The sequence below is a fragment of the Pinus tabuliformis genome, chromosome 5_1, assembly GCF_031772625.1.
Source record: "Pinus tabuliformis cultivar Carrire ecotype Pingquan chromosome 5_1, CPIR1, whole genome shotgun sequence".
Taxonomy (NCBI): Eukaryota; Viridiplantae; Streptophyta; class Pinopsida; order Pinales; family Pinaceae; genus Pinus; species Pinus tabuliformis.
In genome coordinates this window covers 226,988,054-227,012,387 of record NC_142305.1, presented here as the reverse complement: position 1 = coordinate 227,012,387, position 24,334 = coordinate 226,988,054, and positions in this window count along the sequence as shown.

Sequence of the window (24,334 nt, the reverse complement as noted above, 5' to 3'; positions counted from 1 at the left end):
TTTCTCAATGGGGATTAGATTGTTGGCATTGTGGCACTGATTTAGAGCTATGGCATAGGTGTTGTCCTTGATGGCAAGCTATGGCACAAGTGTTGTCCTTGATGGCAACTCACTTTGGTGACAGATCTCAGTACAGGCTCTCAGAATGAAGGAAAAAGATATATACACAGGTTCACCTAGACAAAGGAGTGTATACACACGGGTTAGACGTTACAAAGGCGCGTATGCGTATACACGCACTTTCACGCAAGGAAAAGCGCGTATATGTTCGAGAACTTACTTTTGGTCCGTGGTATTTAGTCCTTGGTATTTGAACCTATGGTTTTGGACCATGGTATCTCGTCAGAAGTGTTGATCCCAGGTATTGGGTCCATGGTATTGTTTTATTATGGTTTTGGACCGTGGTATTGTGAAAGGCCTAAGACTATAGAAGAGGAAGGACATAATTTCGCAAAGGATCATCTGAATTAATTGAATATCTAATAAGTGCTAGATCTGAAATATTGGTGATTGGGGTTAAGGTGTAGATCTGGATCTGAATGAAGGAGGAACCTTAGCGCAAAGAGAAGGATAAGTTATATTGATGGGTCATAATCTTAAGGCTTGAATAATAGTATCTTTGTATGATTTTGATATGTTATATGTGGCGCATGCTTGATCTATAAATTTGATAATCTGGGTTAATTAGTGTCTGAATATTTGAAAGAGTGAATTATCCTTTATAGATCTATACGCAGGTTCAGTGAATCAAAGGCGCGTATACATGCTGGTTCAGTGAATAAAAACAGTGTATACGCAGGTTGGTCCAAACACAGAAGCATATGCATGCAGGTTTCAGGTTATTGAAGTAGCGTACATCTCTTGAGTTGGGTTCTAGCTACTTCTGTTTATTGTTGCAGGGTTCTGGGTTCAGAATTTGGTGTGTGGTTACTGTTACTATGCTTTGGGTACAGCTGTCAGAGAAGTATCTACTTGATTCAGTTCTAATTGGTAAAAGGAGATTGTTTGATGCAGAAATTCTTAATGATTGATTGATGTTCATGGATCCAGTCTGAAAATTTATGAAATGTGGTCCCTGGAAGGAAGAGAAGGTTGTAGCCTTTAGTAGGCCAGCACCTACGTACTAGTATCTTGGCTAGTGCAAGAGCAAAGGGGGTTGTAGCTCCCTTCCAGGAGAAGCTGGAGAAAGAGAGAGGGTTGTATCTCTCTGCAGGTTGCAGCCTGCATATTGGTAAATGACTGCACGAGTACATTGTAAGAAGAAGTTTCAAATTAAAAGAAGATAGAGACGAATTGCAGCAGGTGGTTTTCACCCACATTGGGTTTCCACCTTATATGTTGTGTTCTTGTGTGTGATTGTCTTTAGCTCTGTTTTACTGTTTCTGGTTACTGTTTATTTGATTCTGATACACAGATTAATGATCAACATCTGTAAGATAAATTAAATTATAAGTCTGCATTGTATACATGGGTTTCCTTCTCTGTAGTTGCGTATATATGCGGTTTTATCTAACTGAAGTAACATATATGATCTGGGTTTAAAAAGGAAATAATTGACTTGATAATACTGATTCACCCCCCCCCCCCCCCCCGGTATTATTTCCAACAATTGGAATCGTAGCAGGTCCTTTAGAAGTAGCTTGATCGCTTGAAGGAAGATCTATCATCATGAGCAACTACGAGAGAGAAGCATCAATCAGGCCACCAATTTTTGATGGGACCAACTTCGTCTATTGGAAGGTAAGAGTTACATCCTATATTCAATCTCTTGGTACAAAAGTCTATGATATCATAGATACAGGGTACACTTTTCCTTCAGCAACTTCTACAGATCCGGCAGGTAAGAAGCAATATGAAACAAACGCAAAGGCTGTCAATACTCTATTAGGATGTCTATCTCAATCAGAATTTGTCAAGGTTATGTAGTATAAATCTGCAAAAGAAATATGGGACAAGATTGTTCTGAGCTATGAAGGAGATGAACAAGTAAAACGAGCAAAACTTCAAACCCTCAGAATTCAGTATGAAAATCTCAGAATGCACAATGATGAAAGTGTGGCTAACTATTTCCTTCATGTAGATGAGATTGTTAATTGTATGAAAAACTTGGGTGAAGAAATAAAAGAGGTTGTTGTGGTTGAAAAGGTTCTAAGATATTTGTCCCCTAAGTTTGAATCTAAAGTTTCTGCAATAGAAGAAAAAGAGAATCTACAAAACCTTACCATGTCATAGTTGCACGGAATTCTGACTGCTTATGAAATGAGGAAAGGAGGACCATCAGACAGGAGAGAAGCTGCTTTCAAGGCTTCAAGCAAAGGAGATTACTATGAGTCAGGACACGTGTCAAAAGAAGAGGAAGAATCAAATTTTGTCAAGAACCTTCAACGGGGTGCTGGAAGATTCAGAGGTAAGTTACCTTTCAAATGCTTTGCTTGTGGAAGAGTTGGTCACTATGCTGCAAAATGTCCTCATAAGGATAAGATTGACAAGGGTAAGGAACCTGTTAGATGGAACAAGAAACAGAATGAAAATAAGAAAAGCTATTACACTCATGAAGATAGTGATGGAATTTCAAATAGTGACGAAGATGAACAAGGTAATAAATATAAACTTTTAATGGATTTTGAAGATGATGATTTTGTGGATGCTATAGATGAGGAAAGTCTTTATGAAGATATTTCTAGACTCAAAATTTGTTTAGAAGAGAAGAATGTGATCATAGATACTCTACAATTCCAACTTGCTGAAAAAGAAAAACATCATGAACAGTTAGAATGTGAAATTGTGGGACTGAGAAAAGAGATTGAGAAAACAAAAGCTCTTAACCTTAGATTTGTTAAAGGATCTAACACGTTAGATGAGATTATCAAAGTATAGCACTCTCTACTGATCAAGATAGGTCTAGGATATAATGAAGAAACAACTCAAGCACAGAAACCATCTACTTCCAAGAGTTATCTTGATGCTACAAGGAGAAGTGAACAAAGACCCAATGGAAATCACCAGGTAAATCAGAAACAATTTACCTCAAGAATGAACAAAGACTACCAGGTAAATTGGGGGCAATCTACTTTAAGGACAAACAGAAGCTACAACCAGCCACAGGTAAAACCTTCTCAATTTGCCTCAAGAATGGATGTCAATAGAAACTACAATCATTTGGCTGGAAGATTTGATAATCACAAGAGTTTCTTCAATGGCCAATGTTTTCTTGTCATAACTTTGGTCACAAAGCAGCTCAATGTGTTGCCTATAAGAAAATCATGACTAGAGAAGCTCATAAACAGAGGAGTATGACTGGGATCATGAAAATGACCTACAACAACTTCTCTGCTCTTGAAAATGAAATAGAATGTTCTATTTGTAACAATTTCGGTCATGAAGATTCTGAATGTAGGAGCAGGTTTCGGTAGACAACTCAGAAGGAGCAAGCCTCAAGTGCCAAATCATGGAGAATAAAAGAACCCCAACCAGAAAGATGTGATATAGCCTTATATGCGGAAGGGCAGGAAAATCAATGGTACATCAACAGTGGATGTTCGAAACATATGACAAGTGATAAAGAAAAACTTCAGTCATATAGTGCCTTAGAGAAGGAGAAGAAGGTTTCTTTTGGAAATGACACCCCTGCTCTCATAAAAGGTAAAGGTTCTGTTCAGTTGAAAGAAAGGGTCAAAGTTGGAAATGTCATGTATGTTGATGGCTTAAACAATAATCTATTAAGTGTCAGCCAGATGTGTGATCAAGGAACTGAGGTAATATTTCGATCAAATGGATGTAGTGTTCGTGATCTTTATACAGGAAAAACAGTGATCAAAGGCGTAAGGACTCCAAATAATTTATACATATTCAAAGAAGGACAACATCAATGCTATTTGAGCAATAATGATGAACATTGGATATGGCATAGAAGATTAGGGCATCTTAGTTTCTCACAGATAAGGAAAGCATGCAAATACCAGGCATTTCGTAGTCTTTTAGACATCAGAATCCCAGACAATTCAATATGCAAATCATGTCAGTTTGGCAAGCAAACTAGAACTAACTTCCCTGAGAAGGAAGGATCAGCCAGCAGGTTGCTTGAACTTGTCCATAATGATGTATGTGGTCCAACTAGGAAAAGGTCACCTCGAGGAGAAGAATATTTTATATTATTCATTGATGGCTATTCCAGGATGTGTTGTATAGGACGTATGAAGCACAAAGACGAAGCCTTTGAAAAGTTCAAATCATTCAAAGCCTTTGTGGAGAACAAATCAGATCACAGAATCAAATGCCTCAGGTGTGATCTAGGAGGAGAATTTACCTCGAATGAATTTTTCGATTTTTTTGAAGAACATGGAATAAGAAGGGAATTATCTACAGCTAGGACTCCTCAGCAAAATGGAGTAGTGGAAAGGATGAACAGAACGGTTCAACAAATGGCTCGTGCAATGCTTGATGAGTCTAGAACTCCCACAACCTTCTGGGGTGAAGCCACATTTGCTGCAGTTGTTATTCTCAACAAGACAAATGTCCGGGTGAACAGCACTCAAACTCCTCATGAGCTCTGGTATGGTGAGACTCCTTCGGTAAAATATTTCAAAATTTTTGGAAGCAAATGCTATATTAAAAATAATGATGAAAATCTTGGAAAGTTTGAACCTAGAGCAGATGAAGGCATTCTCCTTGGTTATTCTCCCCACAGCAAAGCATATAAGTGTTACAACAAAAGACTTGGAAGAATTGTTGACAACATTGATGTAGTGGTTGATGAAGAAGGAAACATTCCTAGGCAAGTGAATTCCGAAGATTTCGAAGATGATGAGGACTATCCTTCAACATCTAATCATACTTATGATGAAGAAGAAGCTCAAGAGGCACCAGAAGAATAGACAAGGAGAGAAGATAAAAATCCATCCAGGTACGTTTAGAAGAATCATCCAGAATCTCAAATTTTGGGGCAGAAAGAGGCAGGTATACAAACAAGAAGAACTATTGCAGAAGCCTCAAGCTATTTGGCATTACTCTCCTCCACTGAACCACAAAATGTAAAAGAGGCATGCAAAGATGAATGCTGGGTCAAGGCAATGGATGAAGAACTTGAATAAATCGAAAAGAATAACACTTGGGAGTTGGTTCCTAGACCAAAAGATAAGAATGTCATAGGGACAAAGTGGATCTTTAAAAACAAGTTGAATGAAAATGGGGAAGTTATTAGAAACAAGGCCAGACTTGTTTGTAAAGGGTATGCTCAACAAGAAGGAATAGACTTTGAAGAAACTTTTGCTCCCATTGCTAGACTTGAGGCCATCCGAATGTTCCTTTCTCTCTCAAGCTTTCAGAAGTTCAAAGTATTTCAAATGGATGTGAAATCAGCTTTTCTGAATGGAGACTTAGAAGAAGAAGTGTATATTGAGCAACCAGATGGATTCATCCTTGGAAATGATCCAAAACTTGTATGCAGACTTAAGAAGGCCCTCTATGGTCTTAAACAAGCTCCAAGGGCTTGGTACTATCAGTTGGACAAATACCTTCATCAACAAGGTTTTTCAAAAGGATCAGTAGATAGCAATCTTTATATAAAAATTGAAAATGACAAATTGCTAATACTTGTTGTGTATGTAGATGATATTATCTTTGGCAACAATGAAGAAGCTATGAGTCAAAACTTTGCCTTGGTGATGCAAAAAGAATTCGAAATGTCATTACTTGGAGAGCTGACATATTTTCTTGGTCTACAAATCCAACAAAATGAAGGCGGTATCTTTTTGTCTCAAACCAAGTATCTCAAGCAGATCTTGAAGAAATATGGCATGGAAGATTCGAAACCAGTATGTACCCCTATGGTTATAGGATGCAGCCTTAGTGCAAATGATGAATCAGCAGCAGTGCATCAACCAACCTATAGATCCATGATTGGAAGTCTGCTTTATTTGACAGGTACCTGACCAGACATCATGCATGTAGTAGGAATGTTTGGAAGATTTCAGGCAAATCCAAAGGAAACTCACCTTCAGGCAGTGAAGAGAATCTTCAAGTATCTTCAAGGAACTCAAAGATATGGCTTATGGTATTTGAGAGATACAGATCTCACTCTTCATGCTTATACAGATGTAGATTGGGCTGGAAGAATGGATGACAGAAAGAGCACAAGTGGTGGTGCATTCTTTATGGGTTCCAGATTAGTATCTTGGTTCAACAAGAAACAAAGTTCGATCGCTCTATCTACACCTGAAGCAGAATATGTGGCTGCTGCATCTTGCTGCACTCAACTCCTCTGGATGATGCAAACCTTGCAGGATTTTCAAATCACTTTTACGCCACCTATCTCCATATTATGTGATAATACAAGTGCAATCAGCATTTCAAAGAACCCAGTTATGCATTCAAAGACCAAGCACATACCTATCAAATATCATTTCCTCCGGGAACAAGTGCTTGAACAAAAGGTCAAGTTGGAATATTTTCCCTCTAAGGAACAAATTGCTGATATACTCACCAAACCACTGCCCAGGGAGACATTTGAATACCTCAGACAAAAGCTGGGAGTAGTTGATGCTTCAGCTTGCTGTTGAAACTTGTTTGTTTCAGAGAAAAGTGGTTGTACGCGAGTTTTCTGAAGAGGATCCACGTACATACGCTGGTTTATACAGATACAATCACGTATATGGAGGCTTGATGGATATCAGTAGGGACAAGCTCTGGTTGAAGATAGTCTGATATGGGTCTGACAGAGACCATCTGGCACAGGTTCAGGGGGAGCAGATAAACTTCTAATAATGCATTGTTGGCATTATCGTAGAAGCTTTTGGTTCAAGTTCACAGCTGTTGTTGGTTTCAGGTGGAACAAATGCAGAGGGAGAACAGAAGGAAAACATGGTTTCTGATCTGAATAGTGATTGACAGATGCTGTTGATATCAGTTATTGGTGACTTTCATAAGTCTTGCTCTAGATATTTCTTCTCTATGTCATGTATCTCTTTTATGGTGTCAAGGTCATGTAACGACCTATTTTGGTTTCCCCACTATGCCTGGGATGAAGATGTAATGTACTTGGTTGACATATGTAAATTTCTGATGTATTCCCACTTGGTTGGGTGGATGATCCCAACTTGGTTGGGTGATGGATGTATGTATTGAGTCTTTTGGTGATAGGAAGGTCTTTTATGATGTATAAGTCATGGTTCTTCTTGAAGAACATCTTTTTACAGATCTTGCCTACAGCTAGGGGGAGCATGGTTAGCACAGCAGGGTAGAGGTTTCAGCATGTACTTAGGGGGAGCACAACCCTTTGCCCTTAATGACAAATGGGGAGAATGACTTTGAGGATCTTGGGGTTGCCATCAAGTCCAAAGGGGGAGATTGTTGGCATTGTGGCACTGATTTAGAGCTATGGCACAGGTGTTGTCCTTGATGGCAAGCTATGGCACAAGTGTTGTCCTTGATGGCAACTCACTTTGGTGACAGATCTCAGTACAGGCTCTCAGAATGAAGGAAAAAGATATATACACAGGTTCACCTAGACGAAGGCGCATATACATGCAGGTTAGACGTTACAAAGGCACGTATGCGTATACATGCACTTTCACGCAAGGAAAAGCGCTTATATGTTGGAGAACTTACTTTTGGTCTGTGGTATTTAGTCCTTGGTATTTGAACCTATGGTTTGGGACCATGGTATCTCGTCAAAAGTGTTCATCCCAAGTATTGGGTCCATGGTATTCTTTTATTATATTTTTGGACCGTGGTATTGTGAAAGGCCTAAGACTATAAAAGAGGAAGGAGATCATTTGGCAAAGGATCATCTGAATAAATTGAATATCTAAAAGTGATAAATTTGAAGTATTGGTGATTGGGGTTATGGTTCAAATCTAGATCTGAATGAAGGAGGAACCTTAGCGCAAAGAGAAGGATAAGTTCTATTGATGGGTCATAATCTTAAGGCTTGAATAATAGTATCTTTGTATGATTTTGATCTTTTATATGTGGCGCATGCTTGATCTATAAATCTGATAATCTAGGTTAATTAGTGTCTAAATATTTGAAAGAGTGAATTATCCTTTATAGATCTATATGCAGGTTTAGTGAATCGAAGGGGCATATACACGCTGGTTCAATGAATAAAAACAACGTATACACAGGTTGGTCCAAACACAGAAGCATATGCATGCAGGTTTCAAGTTATTGAAGTAGCGTACATCTCTTGAGTTGGGTTCTAGCTACTTTTTTTTATTGTTGCAGTGTTCTGGGTTCAGAATTTGGTGTGTGGTTACTGTTACTGTGCTTTGGGTACAGCTGTCAGAGAAGTATCTACTTGATTCAGTTCTAATTGGTAAAAGGAGATTGTTTGATGCAGAAATTCTTAATGATTGATTGATGTTCATGGATCCAGTCTGAAAATTTATGAAACGTGATCCCTGGAAGGAAGAGAAGGTTGTAGCCTTTAGTAGGCCAGCACCTACGTACTAGTATCTTGGCTAGTGCAAGATCAAAGGGGGTTGTAGCTCCCTTCCAAGAGAAGCTGGAGAACGAGAGAGGGTTGTAGCTCTGTGCAAGTTGCAGCCTGTGTACTGGTAAAGGACTGCACCAGTACATTGTAAGAAGAAGTTTCAAATTAAAAGAAGATAAAGACGAATTACAGCAGGTGGTTTTCACCCACATTGGGTTTCCACGTTATATCTTGTGTTCTTGTGTGTGATTGTCTTCAGCTCTGTTTTACTGTTTCTGGTTACTGTTTATTTGATTCTGATACACAGATTAATGATCAACATCCGTAAGATAAATTAAATTATAAGTCTGCATTGTATACACAGGTTTCCTTCTCTGTAGTCGCGTATATATGCAGTTTTATCTAACTGAAGTAGCGTATATGATCTGGGTTTAAAAAGAAAATAATTGACTTGATAATACTGATTCACCCCCCCCCCCCCCCCCCCCCCCCCTCTTAGTATTATTTCCAACATATATTTTGTTGGAGAGATTCATCCCACTTCAAGTAATAAGCATAGATGGATCCTCACTGCAACAAATTACTTTACTAAATGGGTGGAAGAAATTCCAGTCAGAAATGGTACTGATTCAGTATTAATTAAGTTTATTGAGGAGAATATCTTATCTAGATTTGGTTGCCCAACTCAAATTGTCACTAACAATGCAGCAGCTTTTGCTAGTGTTAAAATGATTGACTTTTGCCAAAAATATCAAATTTTGTTACATCATTCAACTCTATACTACCCTCAAGGTAATGGCCTTGCGAAGTCATCAAACAAAAGTCTAGTAAAGGTAATAAAAAAGACTCTAGTTGATCATAAGAAGATCTGGGATTCACATCTGATTTATGCAGTATGGGCAAATAGAATTACTCCAAAGAGATCAACTGCCAAATATCCATTTCAGTTAGTCTATGGGAAAGATGCAATTTTCCCTACCAATTTGGCCTTCCCTGTTTTAAAATTTTTGCAGGGTTCAACAGATGAACCTGATGATTTGTCAAGAAGAATAAATTTGATTATTGAACTTAATGAAAACAGAGATGAAGTTCAATACAAATTGAATAAGTATCAAAATAAGATGAAGGTCCTGTTTGACAGAAGAGCCAGGGAAAGTGACTTTAAGGAAGGTGATCTAGTTCTAAGATGGGATGCCAGGAGAGAAGAGAAAGGGAAGCATGGAAAATTTGACAATATATGGTTTGGACCTTTACCAATTGCTGATGTGAAGGGTAACAACACTTTTGTGTTGTAGAATCTTGAGGGGCAATATTCCACTTATTTAGTAAATGGAAGGTTTCTCAAACATTACATTCAGTACTAAGAAGTTGAAATAGTTTTCATTGTAAATACTCTAGTTTTCTTTTACCTTTCAAGATATCAGTGTGATTTTCTTTACAGCAAGGACTCCATAACCCGAAGAGAAGGCACATGGATCTGCAGGTTCTCTACATTCTATAGGAGAAAGAAGTCCCTAGTTGGAGCCAATTGTCATGCGGAAAGAGTCGATAGTGTGGACACAACCAACCTCCCTAGAAGCTTAAGGCTTTCTAGTGACAAACAAAACAATTAAGAGCAATCCTTCTCTAAATATGCATTTATCATACAAGAAATCAAGTGTTTAGATCCTACCTGTAACCCAACGCTGTTGTAGTAGTCCAACCTCATCGATCCGGATGAGCTCCTCCTTCTCTTCGAAACTTGCATTCACTAACAATCAAACGATTAAATAGCACCTGAATATCTCATAAAACAAAACATATTTAACATACAGACCAAGGAGTATATGAAACAACTCATAAATAACAAATTGTTGAGAAGAATGGACTTATTTGTATTAATAGGAAACAAAAGAAACCATTACAACCTGAGCCTTGGTGTTGTGCAGGTCCCTCCCAGGGTCCAGCAAGAGTTTTCCTTTACTTTGATAAGCTCACCCACTTCCAAATGAAACAAGAAAGGATGGGAATCTCTCCTCACAAGCTTCTACAAGGAAGTCCTAATTCCAGCAGCATCTACCCTTAGGAATGTTCAGCTTTCAACCTCCCCTCCCTTTGGCCCAATGCCTGTATTTATAGTGCTCTAGAGGAAGTTATTCAGGTCCACCATCAATGGGATAAGCCCCTCTTTGGATGGGATAGCTCCCCTCTTGATGGGATAAGTTCCTCTTTGGTAGGGATACATGAACCATCTGGAGGCGCTTCATACACGTCAAACAAGCTTCTAGAATGCTCTAGAAATGACCACAAGTAACTTTTTTGGAGTGAAACTTGCGCCTTTTGACCTTTACAGGAGTACGCACCCATTGCTTTACAGACAGAGCATACAAGTACACAGGTATTGTGAACTTGGGGTGCGTACACGCAGGTAAGGCTAAGAGAAACTGCGTACCCAGAGATATATAGATTTTTAATGACTTTCTCTCTTTTTTGGAGTTTGACATGGAGAGCAGAGGTATGAGGCTTGCCAAGGAGGATAGTATGACAGTTGATGGAGCCATACTAACTGCAAATAGTCATGGTGACATTTTTTAGTGTAACAGATTGCCCCCTAAAGTGCAAAGCCTGTAGTAGATTAGGGTTTTATATCATCTAGGAAGGGTGAAGTACTTTATCATTTCAAGGATTATCTCGTGGAGAGCCCAGTCAGAACCTGCAAATATTCAACACAAAATACATATATAAGATCATATTATCGCTGAGGTAGGCATTCCCATACTCAGATTGAAAACTTTAACTAATTGACTATCTACTACTGCTCTGATACATGAATGATTTTGTAGTACATCACAATCATAGACTCATGTAGACACAGTATGGACGCAGCCATCTGTTTATGATTAGTCTACTATATAATGAATACAAAACTCCTCGCAGCCTGGATGGTGGAAACTAGATCCAGGGTCTTCATTTCTACTTCCCGAATTGGTACGATTCTATCCATGTGAATGAATGAGTTGATGTCGAACATGGTAGAAACCACTTGATTACCAGTCAATGATGTAAACTGTTAACAAGTGTGAGAGAGACCACCAGTGATGTCAATGGTTCTCAAAGTACCCAGTACAATCCATGAGATGCGAATGAATGGGTTGATTTCGAACATGTCACGGAATCCTTCGATCGAAAGTCAATGATGTAAACTGTCGTCGAAGGCGAGAAACCTGCCATTGATGCATGCAGACTTCAAGGTACTAACGATTTCTAAGTCATCTCTCTAGATAATGTGCTGATGTCGATAGAAAGCGACCCGTTGCAGGCAAGCCCACAACACGAAATCATAGTTCAAGTTGAAGAAATGTTGCTGTAAGGACTGACTCAGGGATGGTCAAAATGGATGACAAGTATTTTGCATATGAATGGTTTATTTGCAGAGACCTCTTGAACACATAACGACACGAGAGATGGCTTGGTGACGATTGACCCAAAGTTAATACCCAGAAACGGTTGAAGACTTTCAAAGCGGTTTAATCAACTTTAAGACAAAGGATTTCCCAACCCAGGTGAATGAAAAGTGTCGTGTTCAAGAGTGGTAATAAGGTTTTCTCTGTGACAAAGGATAACAAATAGGCTCATTCTTCCCTCTTTTCCCCCACCATTTCTGGCAAGTACCTCTTTATTTTTTACAAGCTTGAGGAGGATAACATATGCTTGATTATAAGCTCATCCTTCGGATGAGTCCAACTTAGTTTTGATTCGAACCCTAAGAAGGAGTGGTCCGTTCCTGTTTGTAATCGAACAGGTCCTTTACTGTGAAATTTTAACGAGTCCAGTATAGGAGAAACTCGGCGTTTTTCAATTTTAGAGAGTCTGAAAAAACTAAAGAAGACTCCAAGTTGAACTTTTTCGTAAATTTGTGTCTCCCAAGCCCGAAAAAGTATAAAATAATACCTGAGAGAACCGCTTGATCTTGCGACCAAGGAGTACTTTCATGATTAGTGCCTTTGACCTGAAAAGTAAAAAGTGATCAAGGACACATCGTTTTATTTCCAGTATCGAGTTTGAAACGACAAAAACCCGGCGATCTTTTCCTGTTTTTACGGTCAGAAAAGGGCTATAAGGGGACCGTCTTTTAATTCCGTTTTAACGAGTGTAAAAGAAACACTCGGCAATCTTTTCATGTTTTAGGAGTCAGAAAAGGGCTTAAAAGATGACTCTGATGTTTTGGTTCGTGAAAAATGATAATTTACCCTAAAGTCCCTTTGTCCTGCACAAAAACAACACATTACTCATACCTGTTTAAGATAGGTAAAAATACATTGAAAAATATCCTTTCACGGTGAAAAATAAACAAACTTAGCATTCATTTATCCAAAAAACCTATAAAAAGACTTTTTACCATGTCATTTTTACCATTTTACTGTTGAGGGAGAGAAAAGGGCTTTTGACAAGAAACTTCCCGTGGACTTTGCGGAGAATCCGACCGTCGAAATCGAGCGCCGTCTCTTTCAGGTATTTCACAACATCCTCCTCTTTGTTTTCATCTATTTAGAATTTCATTTTAAGCCCTAGTTTGATTTTTTGGGGGCTTTGGGGTTTCAAGATCCGCTTTTCGGGGTACGCAGGTGCCCCATGGGCGACCTGCGTACCCCGACATTTTCGTTAATGGGAAAATGGCAGGAGTACGCAGCCTACCTTCAGAACAGCTGCATACCCACGCTCTGTTTCTGAACGCGGGGTGCGTACTCCGCGCAAAGCAATTTTAAACCCCCAAATCTCAAAATTGAACCATTAATTTTTGATTTAGTGAATTCTAATGGATGTTTTCTGGTGTGTAGATTGCCCACCATGCTTGATTGGCGCGAAAGAGAACACGAAGATGTCGATTTGGCCGCAATAGATCATCAACCTTCCATTGATGCTTTGAAAGCATGCGGTCTCTACAAATACTGGGCCATACCTGGCATGAGGGCCCAGGTGCGATTCTTAGAATGGCTGGTTGAAAGGTGGAACGTTCAGGATCAATGTTTTTACATCGGAGGGCACCAGCTCGAGATAGAGCCCTCAGACATATATTTTCTCACTGGTTTGCCTAATAGGGGCGAGCAACTGACTCTGTCCGGGACTAGGCTGGGTGGCCAATCCCTTGCTAGTCTCCGGCTAGAGTGGTGCAATAATCAGCACCAGGAGAAAGGGATAGAAATCAAATACATATCCCTGCCTGAACTTATGGTAATTGCCTTTACAGTTACAAGACTCTGCGGCACAGCCGCTTTGCATATTGCCACCGGGTCCCAAATGCGGATGGCGATTGATTGCTACCGAGGCACCATTTTCAACTGGTGCGATGCTGTGTTGGCCAATATGAAGGGCCAACTGACTAGGGCAAAGAATGGGCAATTAAAGACCTTTGGGTATGGGCCTCTAGTTGTAAGCTTTGCCCTAGAGAGGGTTCTGATGCTGATCCCACAGCATCTCACTGTTGCAATTGGGCCTCCTCGGGAGCCAAAGTTGATGCGATGGGTTGCGGTGATGGCCCGGCATCCTGATGAGGGAGCGGGAGTTGTCCGATTTCCTGCGGGTTACTTTCACTGGTTGGAGGACCAGGTCTTTGCGATCCAGGATTTTCCTTATGCCAGAGTGGATTTTTGCGGTGATCCGGACATGGTTCTTCCATAGGGAGAACAATGGGACGACAGAGGTACTTCATTTTTCACGAGTTTTTTAAATTATCTATATTTTTTTTTGTTTTTTATATCATCTCAAAACTGACAGTGACAATTTTCAAAATGCAGATGTAGGTCCACAGTGTCCGGCCAATCTCTGGCCATTCAAGAGAAGAGTACCAGTTGCACCAGCACCGGCCCCACAGGATGCGGCCGCAGAGACCTTAGCCGAGTTGGAACAGGACCTAGAGCGTCTTACGGCGGACATACCAAAGACGACTATAGACGATATTCCTATTCGACTTCAGCGCTATGTGGTCGCAGTCCCAGGACCTTTCAGGAGGTTTTTGTGTAGGGTAGCACGGGTAGTGGTCTCGTATAGAGAGCACTACCAGTGATTGGATGGTCACTTTTGTAGACACATATGAAATTTTGGTTTTTTGTACTTATCATTTTTGCGGATCATAAGGTGTTTTGCAACCTATGATCGAAGACGATGTATATTTTGACACACTCCTATCTATATATATCATTATTACCGGCTTATCTTGTTAAACATGTGTGATTAAATGTTTTTAAATTTACATGTATGATTATTGCAAATGTCTGTCTAACATTCGAGAAGCAATTGCATCTGCTAATGTATTAAAAGACCTTGGAATATGTTGATATTCGATGTAATCAAATTCACGTTCCAAAAGACGCACTCTCAAAAATAACCTTAATAACACTGGATTTCTAATGGCATAGACTCTATTAAGCTGTAATACAACGAGTTCAGAATCTAACCTCACTATCAAACTCCGAATCCCAAATGAAATAGATTCAGCTAATAACTCAATCACTGCACTGTATTCTGCAATGTTGTTTGTTGTTTGACCGAGGCTCACCCCATGCATAGAAACTAACTCGTCAGAGGGCGAATAGATAACCCAAGCTGCGGAAGAGATATTCTGTGTACTACGACAAGCACCATCAGCAAATCCAATGTACGTTTGAAGAGGCATCGACATCTGCAAACATCAAGGGTAAAACCAAGATAAGCAGAATAACGATGAAAAACACACTTTCTAAACTAAGCACACTGTCTATACTAACAAACACACTAGCTAGAAAGAAAAATTAACCTAACTGACCTAACGAAAATCTTCACACCCATCATTTAAGCATAGTACCTCTTTAGGTAAAGTCCATTTCTGGGTTTACCCAAAGAGTCCCCATCAAAGTCAACCAGCTCATAGGCCCCTTTTGCTAGCTTTCACTTAACAATGTAGGGCCCATGCCACATAGGAACGAATTTTCCAGCACCTAATTTATCGTTAGCTTGATCATATAATAGCACTAGGTCTCCTTCCGAAAAATTTCGAGGGGTCACGTTACGGTCATACTGAGCTTTCATCCGTTTTGCATGAGTCTCGATTGCCAATGCAGCATTGCGTCGAGTCTCATCTAATTGAGCTAAGTATAACAAACGCTTCTCCTCTTCGAAAGTGGCTGGAAGTAATTCGACAACCATTTGAAGTGATGGGATTTCACATTCAATAGGCAGCACAACTTCCAAACCATAAACTAGTTGGAAAGGAGTGAACCCTGTTGATGTTTTTACTAAGGTTCAGTACGCCCAAAGCGCTGAAAATAACATGTTGTGCCAATTCAACCGATGAATACCAATGATTCAACGGATCATGATAACTAGAACTTTGTTGATGGCTTCAATCAGACCGTTTGCTTGGGGATAATAAGGAGTAGAACTATCATGACGTAAACCAAGCTGGCCTGTAAGTTCTGTCATCATAATGTTTCGAAAATGGCGCCCATGGTCAGTGATTATCGCTTGTGGGACACCAAACCTAGCAATAATGTGATTGAATACGAAAATCACTGCTGTCTTGCCGTCTGCCTCGAATGTAGGCATCGCCTCGGCCCACTTAGTAAAATAATCAACCGCAAGGATGATATACGCATGCCCCCCGGCCGAGTGAGGGTTACATGTAATAAAGTCGATACCCCATTTGGAAAAAGGACCAACGACAATTATAGGGTGGAGAGGAGCAGGTGGTGCATGCATCTTGTGATCAAACACTTGGCAGTTGTGGCATTTTCGGACCGCGATGATACAATCTTTAAACATGGACGGCCAGAAGTAGCTAGCACGCAACACCTTATGAGCTATGGCATACCCAGACATATGACCGCCACACGCCCCAGAGTGACAGTCATTTAAAACCCTTTCTGCCTCTTCGGGAGTTAAGCAAAGTCGGAAAACCAAATCTGCCCCCCGGCGATAAAGAGTATCTCCAATAATTTTGTACTGTTGGGACTGAAATCGAATTTTCCGACGTTCCGACTTGGAAGCTTCAGGCCGAAAGGATTCGGTCTGGAGATAGATGATTATATCCCCATACCAAGGATCTAAAGTGCTGATGAGAAACAAAGATTCGTCCGCAATGGGTTCCTCTGCCACAGCTTCCGTGTCAGCACGCGGGAAGTCACACATCAACTCTGCAAAAACTAAAGATTTCTTAGACTTAGATTTTTCAAACTCTAAGTCGAACTCTTGCAGGATAACGATCCATTTAGAGTACTTGCCCCCTAGCAATTGTTTAGTCAAAATGTAGATCATAGGGTTGCAATCCGAAATGACTATAGTTTTACGGAGAAGAATGTAATGACGAAAACGTTGGACAACCTGAACGGCTGCCAGGGCCAATTTCTCCACATGTGAATATTTTAGCTCAGTGGGATTTAACGTTCTACTAAGATAATATATCACATGTTCTGTTCCAACTTCATCTTCCTGAACTAACACCATTCCAATAGTGGAATGAGAGGCGGCGAGGTACAAAAAGTAATCTTGGTTGTAGTTGGGAGGATGCAACAACGGTGCATGGGTCAACGCGTGTTTAAGTGCATCGAAAGATTGCTGAGCTATCTCATCCCAAAAGAATTGAGCGTTCTGTTTCAACAACCGTGTAAAACGTTTTGTGACCTCGGCATAGTTAGGAATGAATTGGCGTAAAAAGTTTGCTTTCCCCTGCAAACTCTGGAGTTGGCGAAGACTCGAAGGAGGAGGAAATTTGATGATAGCTTCTACCTTCGAGGGATCAACGTGAATGCCGGCTTTTGGAACTACAAATCCCAGTAATCGTCCCACTTCTATACAGAAGACACATTTGTGTGGGTTCAAACGTATACGATAATGCCTACACCTCATGAAGATTGCTCGTAAATGGACAAGGTGATCAGCTCGATGTAAAGAATGAGCAGGCAAATCATCGAGATACGGTTGCACAATGTGGTTGATGTCATGAAACGCATAAGACATTGCCCTTTGAAAAGTGGCTCTGGCATTCTTAAGTCCAAAAGGTAATTTGCAATAAGAAAATGTCCCCCATGGACAAATGAAAGTCGTTTTTGGTTGATCGGCAGGTAGAATATTGATTTGATTGTAACCGGAAAAACCGTCCATAAAGGAAAATATTTCACTGCCGGCACAATCATCAATTATTTGATCGATATAGGGCGTGGGATAGTTGTCTTTTGGACAAGCACGATTAATATCCCTATAGTCGATGCATATTCTTATTGTTCCTTGTTTCTTGTTAACCGGAACAATATTCGATACCCAATCCGTTAACGGGATCGGATAAATGAAACCTGCTTTCAACAGCTTCTCAACTTCTGCTTTAATCGCAGCCGCTTTCCGAGGGTGTATCTGATGTAGACGTTGCCGAACGGGTTTAGCGTCCGGGTAAGTCTTGATCTCATGAACAACAATGGAGGGATCAATTCCTGGCATTTCCTCATAGGACCAGGCAAACACGTCACGGAATTCTTGAAATAGGGCCTTGTATGTTTGAATTTCGTCATCTGTACACGAGGCGCCTATATGAATGTTCTCAACAATTCCAGCTTTGACTGAAATGTCAATGGCAATAGTTTGGGAAATGTTTCCCAAATTCAACTCTGAATCAGGATGTTTCATGGGATTCTGAGCGTCCTTGACATATTCAGCCGTAAAGATTGATGAAAAATCATTTTCAAAGCCATCATCCTCAGGTAAAAACGAAGATCTATGATGGAGATCTTCCCATGGTAGATCATCTACACTTAGGATTTCGCGAAGTTGCTCGTCAGATGACACGACTTCAGGAAACGCTATCCGTTCTGAGGTTGATGTGAAAAGTGATTCCTCACCGACCACATTCATTTGGTCGATTTGGGTTGAACGCGGGTCGGTAAAAGACTGCACGGCTTCATAAGCAATTTCATATGGACTCAAAGGCATAGCATCACCGAATGAGTCTATCTCAGATTCAGATGGGACAATCCAAGGATCATCGTAAATAATAGTATCTGACGTAATCATATGAATGAATGCGAATGAAGGGTCTGCGTTGATTGGAGGAAAAGGAAAAGTTCCCAGTAAACCGGAATCTTTAACTAATCCTACGCCAACATCCTTATAAGGGATAGTCGTTTTACCAACATGCTGGATACTCTCTGAAGAGGCTGGGTCGGATGAAAAGAAAGCCAGCTGGTCTATTGTCACGATCTTGCCATTATGTGGAAACTTTATAACTCTGAAGACCGATGAGACGACCGCTGTCATAGCGTAAGACCAACTTCGACCCAATAGAAGGTTGTAGTCTAGAGGGGCATCAACCACCTCCACATCCAGACTAACGGTTTTTCCTTCAACCCCTATAGGAAAATCCTGTAAAATGCCAAACGGATGGAACCCACGGCCATCAAAGGCCTTAAGAATTGTCGGGGATTGGTTCAGTGAAGGAGAACCAAGCGATCTCCAACACTGAATCGACATAATACACGTGGAAGCTCGCTCATCAATTACAGTCCGATGAATAGGCCTGTGTTTGACTATCACTGGAATCTGGAAAGCCATCTGATGAGGGAGACGCGGTGTACTATTTTCTAGATCAAAGATTATCAGGTTCGGGTCTTGAACATCAACAGCTCCTATAGCCGACAAAAGTAATTTTCATTGTGCTGGGCATGATTGCAGCACTTCTAAAGCCGACATTGCTGAGGGTGAAACAGTTAAATCCTCAACAATGTTGTAATTCTGGGCCGCTCTCGCATGTGGATTGAAAGCAGACCTTCGAAGTACACCCTTGGCGGGCGGTTTGATTACTAAGTCGGGGTTAGGTTTCTCGATCTGTAGTGGATCGGAACCGGGAGCTAAGGTTGATGGATTTGATTGAGAAGGTTCTGCTTCTTTCGATCCATCAACAGGACTTTTACTACCATAATCGTGTGAACGAGTCGCAATCCTTACATGAGACATCATCAATATGGGTTCTTCACTGGCACTCGAGGAAGAACCTATCATCTTACTCTCCTGCTTTGGAAATGGATCTTTCAAAACAGCAGGAGTTGGGGAACCCTTGACGATTTTCACAACCTCGGCCCGATGAGGGCAATCTCTTGTAAAATGATCCTCTTCACAAATAAGACAAGGATATCGAGGTTTGCGCTTTTCGTCATTGGTTTCCGAATTTTCTTTTTTCTCCTTTGGAGCCTTGTCTGCTTTATCCTTCTTCTTGCCTTTCTTTTTCCCACTGTTTTTTTATTTAGCCGTAGATGACTCTACAGCGTGAATATCAGCGGAAATTTCAAGAGAAGATTCTCCTGTCGGGGAGTCTGGTAAGGTTATAATGGGCGAAGAATTCTTTGAAGACTTCTTCTTGCTTTTAGTATTTACCGTACCAATCATGCCATCAACAGCATGAGACCCTGAAGGAGCAGCAGCAATTTGATTTGACTTTGGAAGATCTGGGATCTTTTCGTGTAACGTACCCGACTGAGTATAAACTAAGCCAAGGTACTGCGCTTGAGCAATTACTTGCTCTTCAGTAACTACTCTGGCCTTAGCTACGTCTTCAGTAATCTTCGGTAATAATGATTTAACAAACCATTCAGCTAAGATTTGGTCCGGGATAAAAACTTTCACTAATCGCCTTCGACGTCTCCATTCATGAATATGATCGGAAATATAAGTGGAGTCGCCATTTTGTCATGCGGAAAGAGTCGATAGTGCGGACACAACCAACCTCCCTAGAAGCTTAAGGATTTCTAGTGACAAACAAAACAATTAAGAGCAATCCTTCTCTAAATATGCATTTATCATACAAGAAATCAAGTGTTTAGATCCTACCTGTAACCCAACGTTGTTGTAGTAGTCCAGCCTCGTCGATCCGGATGAGCTCCTCCTTCTCTTCGAAACCTGCATTCACTAACAATCAAACGATTAAATAGCACCTGAATATCTCATAAAACAAAACATATTTAACATACAGACCAAGGAGTATATGAAACAACTCATAAATAACAAATTGTTGAGAAGAATGGACTTATTTGTATTAATAGGAAGCAAAAGAAACCATTACAACCTGAGCCTTGGTGTTGTGCAGGTCCCTCCCAGGGTCCAGCAAGAGTTTTCCTTTACTTTGATAAGCTCACCCACTTCCAAATGAAACAAGAAAGGATGGGAATCTCTCCTCACAAGCTTCTACAAGGAAGTCCTAATTCCAGCAACATCTACCCTTAGGAATGTTCAGCTTTCAACCTCCCCTCCCTTTGGCCCAATGCCTGTATTTATAGTGCTCTAGAGGAAGTTATTCAGGTCCACCATCAATGGGATAAGCCCCTCTTTGGATGGGATAGCTCCCCTCTTGATGGGATAAGTTCCTCTTTGGTAGGGATACATGAACCATCTGGAGGCGCTTCATACACGTCAAACAAGCTTCTAGAATGCTCTAGAAATGACCACAAGTAACTTTTTTGGAGTGAAACTTGCGCCTTTTGACCTTTACAGGAGTATGCACCCATTGCTTTACAGACAGAGCGTACAAGTACGCAGGTATTGTGAACTTGGGGTGCGTACACGCAGGTAAGGCTAAGAGAAACTGCGTACCCAGAGATATATAGATTTTTAATGACTTTCTCTCTTTTTTGGAGTTTGACATGGAGATCAGAGGTATGAGGCTTGCCAAGGAGGATAGTATGACAATTGATGGAGCCATACTAAATGCAAATAGTCATGGTGACATTTTTTAGTGTAACACCAATGTTGTAGCATTTTTTGGTTTTGATGAGATAGAATAAATTAGTCAAAAAATACATAAAAATATTTTGAAAAAATGCTAAGTTAGGATATGGACATAACAATATTGAATAAAATGTTAGTGAAAAAAATCTTGATGACGATTTCCATATCAAAGAAAATGTTAGGTTAGATGTCCTAAAAAATAAAGACAAAACTAAAATGTTAGGTTAGAAAGAAAACAAAACGAATAAACTTTGAAAGTGAGCAAGTCTAAATGCCACTACTACTTTTCTGCAAAATAATGGTGTGTGCAACTTGTTTTAAATTCCACAACCGATGACAGTCAAACTATTTAATCTTGACTACTTCATGCTTTAAATTTTATGTTATAGTTAGAGATTAAAGATCTGGCCAAACTGTTTAATCTTGGCAGATCAGTGGTTAGGTAGAGAATAATAAGGGGCTCATCAGTTTAATCTGAGCCCTTGGAGGTTATAAGGGTAGATTTAGATAGTTTGTTTTGTAAAATAAAAGGAAAGGGAAAGGGTTTGCTAGCTTAAATGCACCCATTATATGAAGAAAAAATGATAGAATAAGCAAAGGGTAAGTAGAGAAAGGTTGCAGAAGTTTTTTGATTGATTGGACAAAATGTACATTTATCATGTTTTACCATATGTTTCTATGACCATGATTCAATTACACAAAGCAAATGAAGGTCTACAAGATCAATTAATTAACTTCCCATTCATCCTATATTCACTAATTTCCCCTTCCTACCTTCATACATTCATATTCATTCATTTTCCACAAAAAAACCCTTTTCCTAAGGTCAAATTCCTTTTTTGCCTAGGAAAAGTGAAAATCCCATGTAAAATCCCCTTTTACACAAAAAAACCCACAAAAAGGTGTTTACCCTAAGTATTGATGCATATATGAAAAGCGAATAACTTATAAAAAGCATTATACTTAGTGTATTTTCCCCTTTCTGCTTATATTTCCCTTTTCTGCCTATATTTCCCCTTTTCGTGTATATTTTTCCTTTCGCTCATATTTTCATATTAACGCTAACTATAGTATTAAACCCCTAAAGTCCCTTTTCCCATATATATTAACTCCTTTATTAAATACCCCGAAACCCTTATTTTTATTATAAAAATTGTATATTTCATAAAATATTGCATCGACCGATCGCAAGCCCTTTCAACGTGCATCCACTCTCCCCGCCGTTGCGATCTCTGATTGTGATGCGACGAACCCTGTTATCACCATAACAATTTTTTTTCTAAACCTGAGCAATTTACATTGTTCCTAGTCATGTTCCTAGATAGTTGTTAAGTCATTTTATGTTTTAATGGGTAGGTGATAGGTTAAGAGTCTCAAAAGTCTCATTTTCATATCCAAATAAAGTTTAACAACCTTATTCCATGTCTTAGAAGTCTCACATTCTGTTTAGAACTCATATCTTAAACCATTTTGAAATTTTTTTTGGAATTAGCCCCGAAACCACATTTTCGTAGCACAGACAGTGTAAAAGGTCTATTTTGCGCTACGAAAATGTTGCTCTTTTCGTAGCACTTTTCCCCAAAAATACACTAAGCGCACTACGAAAGCACGGAATTCATAGGTGTTACACAAAAATATCGTCACCATGATTATTTGCAGTCAGTATGGGTCTATCATCACTTGTACTGTCCTCCTAAGCAAGTCTAGAACCTCAGCTCTTCAAATCAAGCTTTGGAAGTGGGAGAAAGACATTAAAAATCAATGTAACTCTGGTTCCACACATTCTCTCATGGTCACCTGTGGTCCTGCACCTTCTGTGTACAAGAGCTGCGTACCTACCCGCTCTGTTCCTAACGGTGCAAGTGCAGACCCCTGTGAAAGTCAAAAGGCGCAATTTTTATCTTTAAAAACTCACTTTGGGTTAATTCTAGAGTTTTCTAGAAGGAATTTTGACGTGGATTGTTCGCTCTGAGGTGGTTCATGCATCCCAAAAGAGAAGGAGCTAATCCCTTGACTAAAGGAGCTATCCCTTTGAAGGAGGGCTTTATCCCTTTGAAGGAGGACCTAGTAACTTCCCTCCATTGCACTATAAATACAAACATTGGGGTGAGGACTAGAGAGGTTAGAAGTTGAACATTTTGAGGGTAAATGCCGGTGAAATCAAGACTCTTTGGTTGAGCTTGAGAGGAAAGATCACATACCTCTTGGTTCCATTGGAGAGTGAGTGAAGCTTGTCAAAGTAGAGGAGACATCTTGTTGGACCCTGGGAGGAGCTTGTACAGTGTCAAGGCAAAGGTTGTAAAGTTCTTCTTCTTTTGAATTAATACAATCAAACTCATTTTTCTCAACAAGTATCTCATGTTATTTGTTTCATGGACTCCTTGACTTTCATGTTAAATATGTTTCATGCAATTGGTTTTTCAAGTGCTATTTAATTTGTTTGCCTTTTTTGTGTTTGCATATTTGCAAAGAGGAGCTCATTTGGATCAAAAGAGCGAGGGCATCCACAAGCTTGCATTGGACCAAAGGTAGGCCCTAAAAACCTTTGTTTGCTATTGTTTATTGAAGCATATTTAGAGAAAGATAGTGTCTGGTTGGTTTGCTTGTCATTAGGTCTTCTTTAGATTCTAGGAAGGTCTATCTTGTCCGCAAGATCGACCCATTCCGTGCGACAGAATGGCGACCATACTGGGGACTTGATTGTTTTCTTTGTCTATACTTTGACCTGAGAAACTGTATTTTCTGTTTCTGTTTTTGACTTGATGATTGTGGGATTGGGTGTATTTAGTTAATTTTGAGTTAGTTTTCATTTTTCATAGTTTTGGGAGAGGTACGCACCCTCTGAGTTAAGCACAGTGCGTACTTGTACGCACTTTTGCTTTGTGCACAGAGCGTAGACGCACCTGTGTAAACAGGTTTCCTCCGTACCCTGTCAAAAATTTGAAGAATTTCAAATTTTCCTCTTTTTTATCAGTTTAGAATTTGTTTATAAGTTTTAGCCATTGCCCAGACCTGCTTGTTCCCTGTCAAAAACTTTCCTTGGTTTAATTTCATTAGCATTAGGGTTTTAGGTGGAATTCCTAGGAATTTTTCTTGTTGGGTTTGTTTTTCGTTTTGGTTGTGTAGTGGCTCTAAGCTTAGAAGCCCTAGAGACCTCAGATTACCTTGGTATCTATTGGTCTTCTT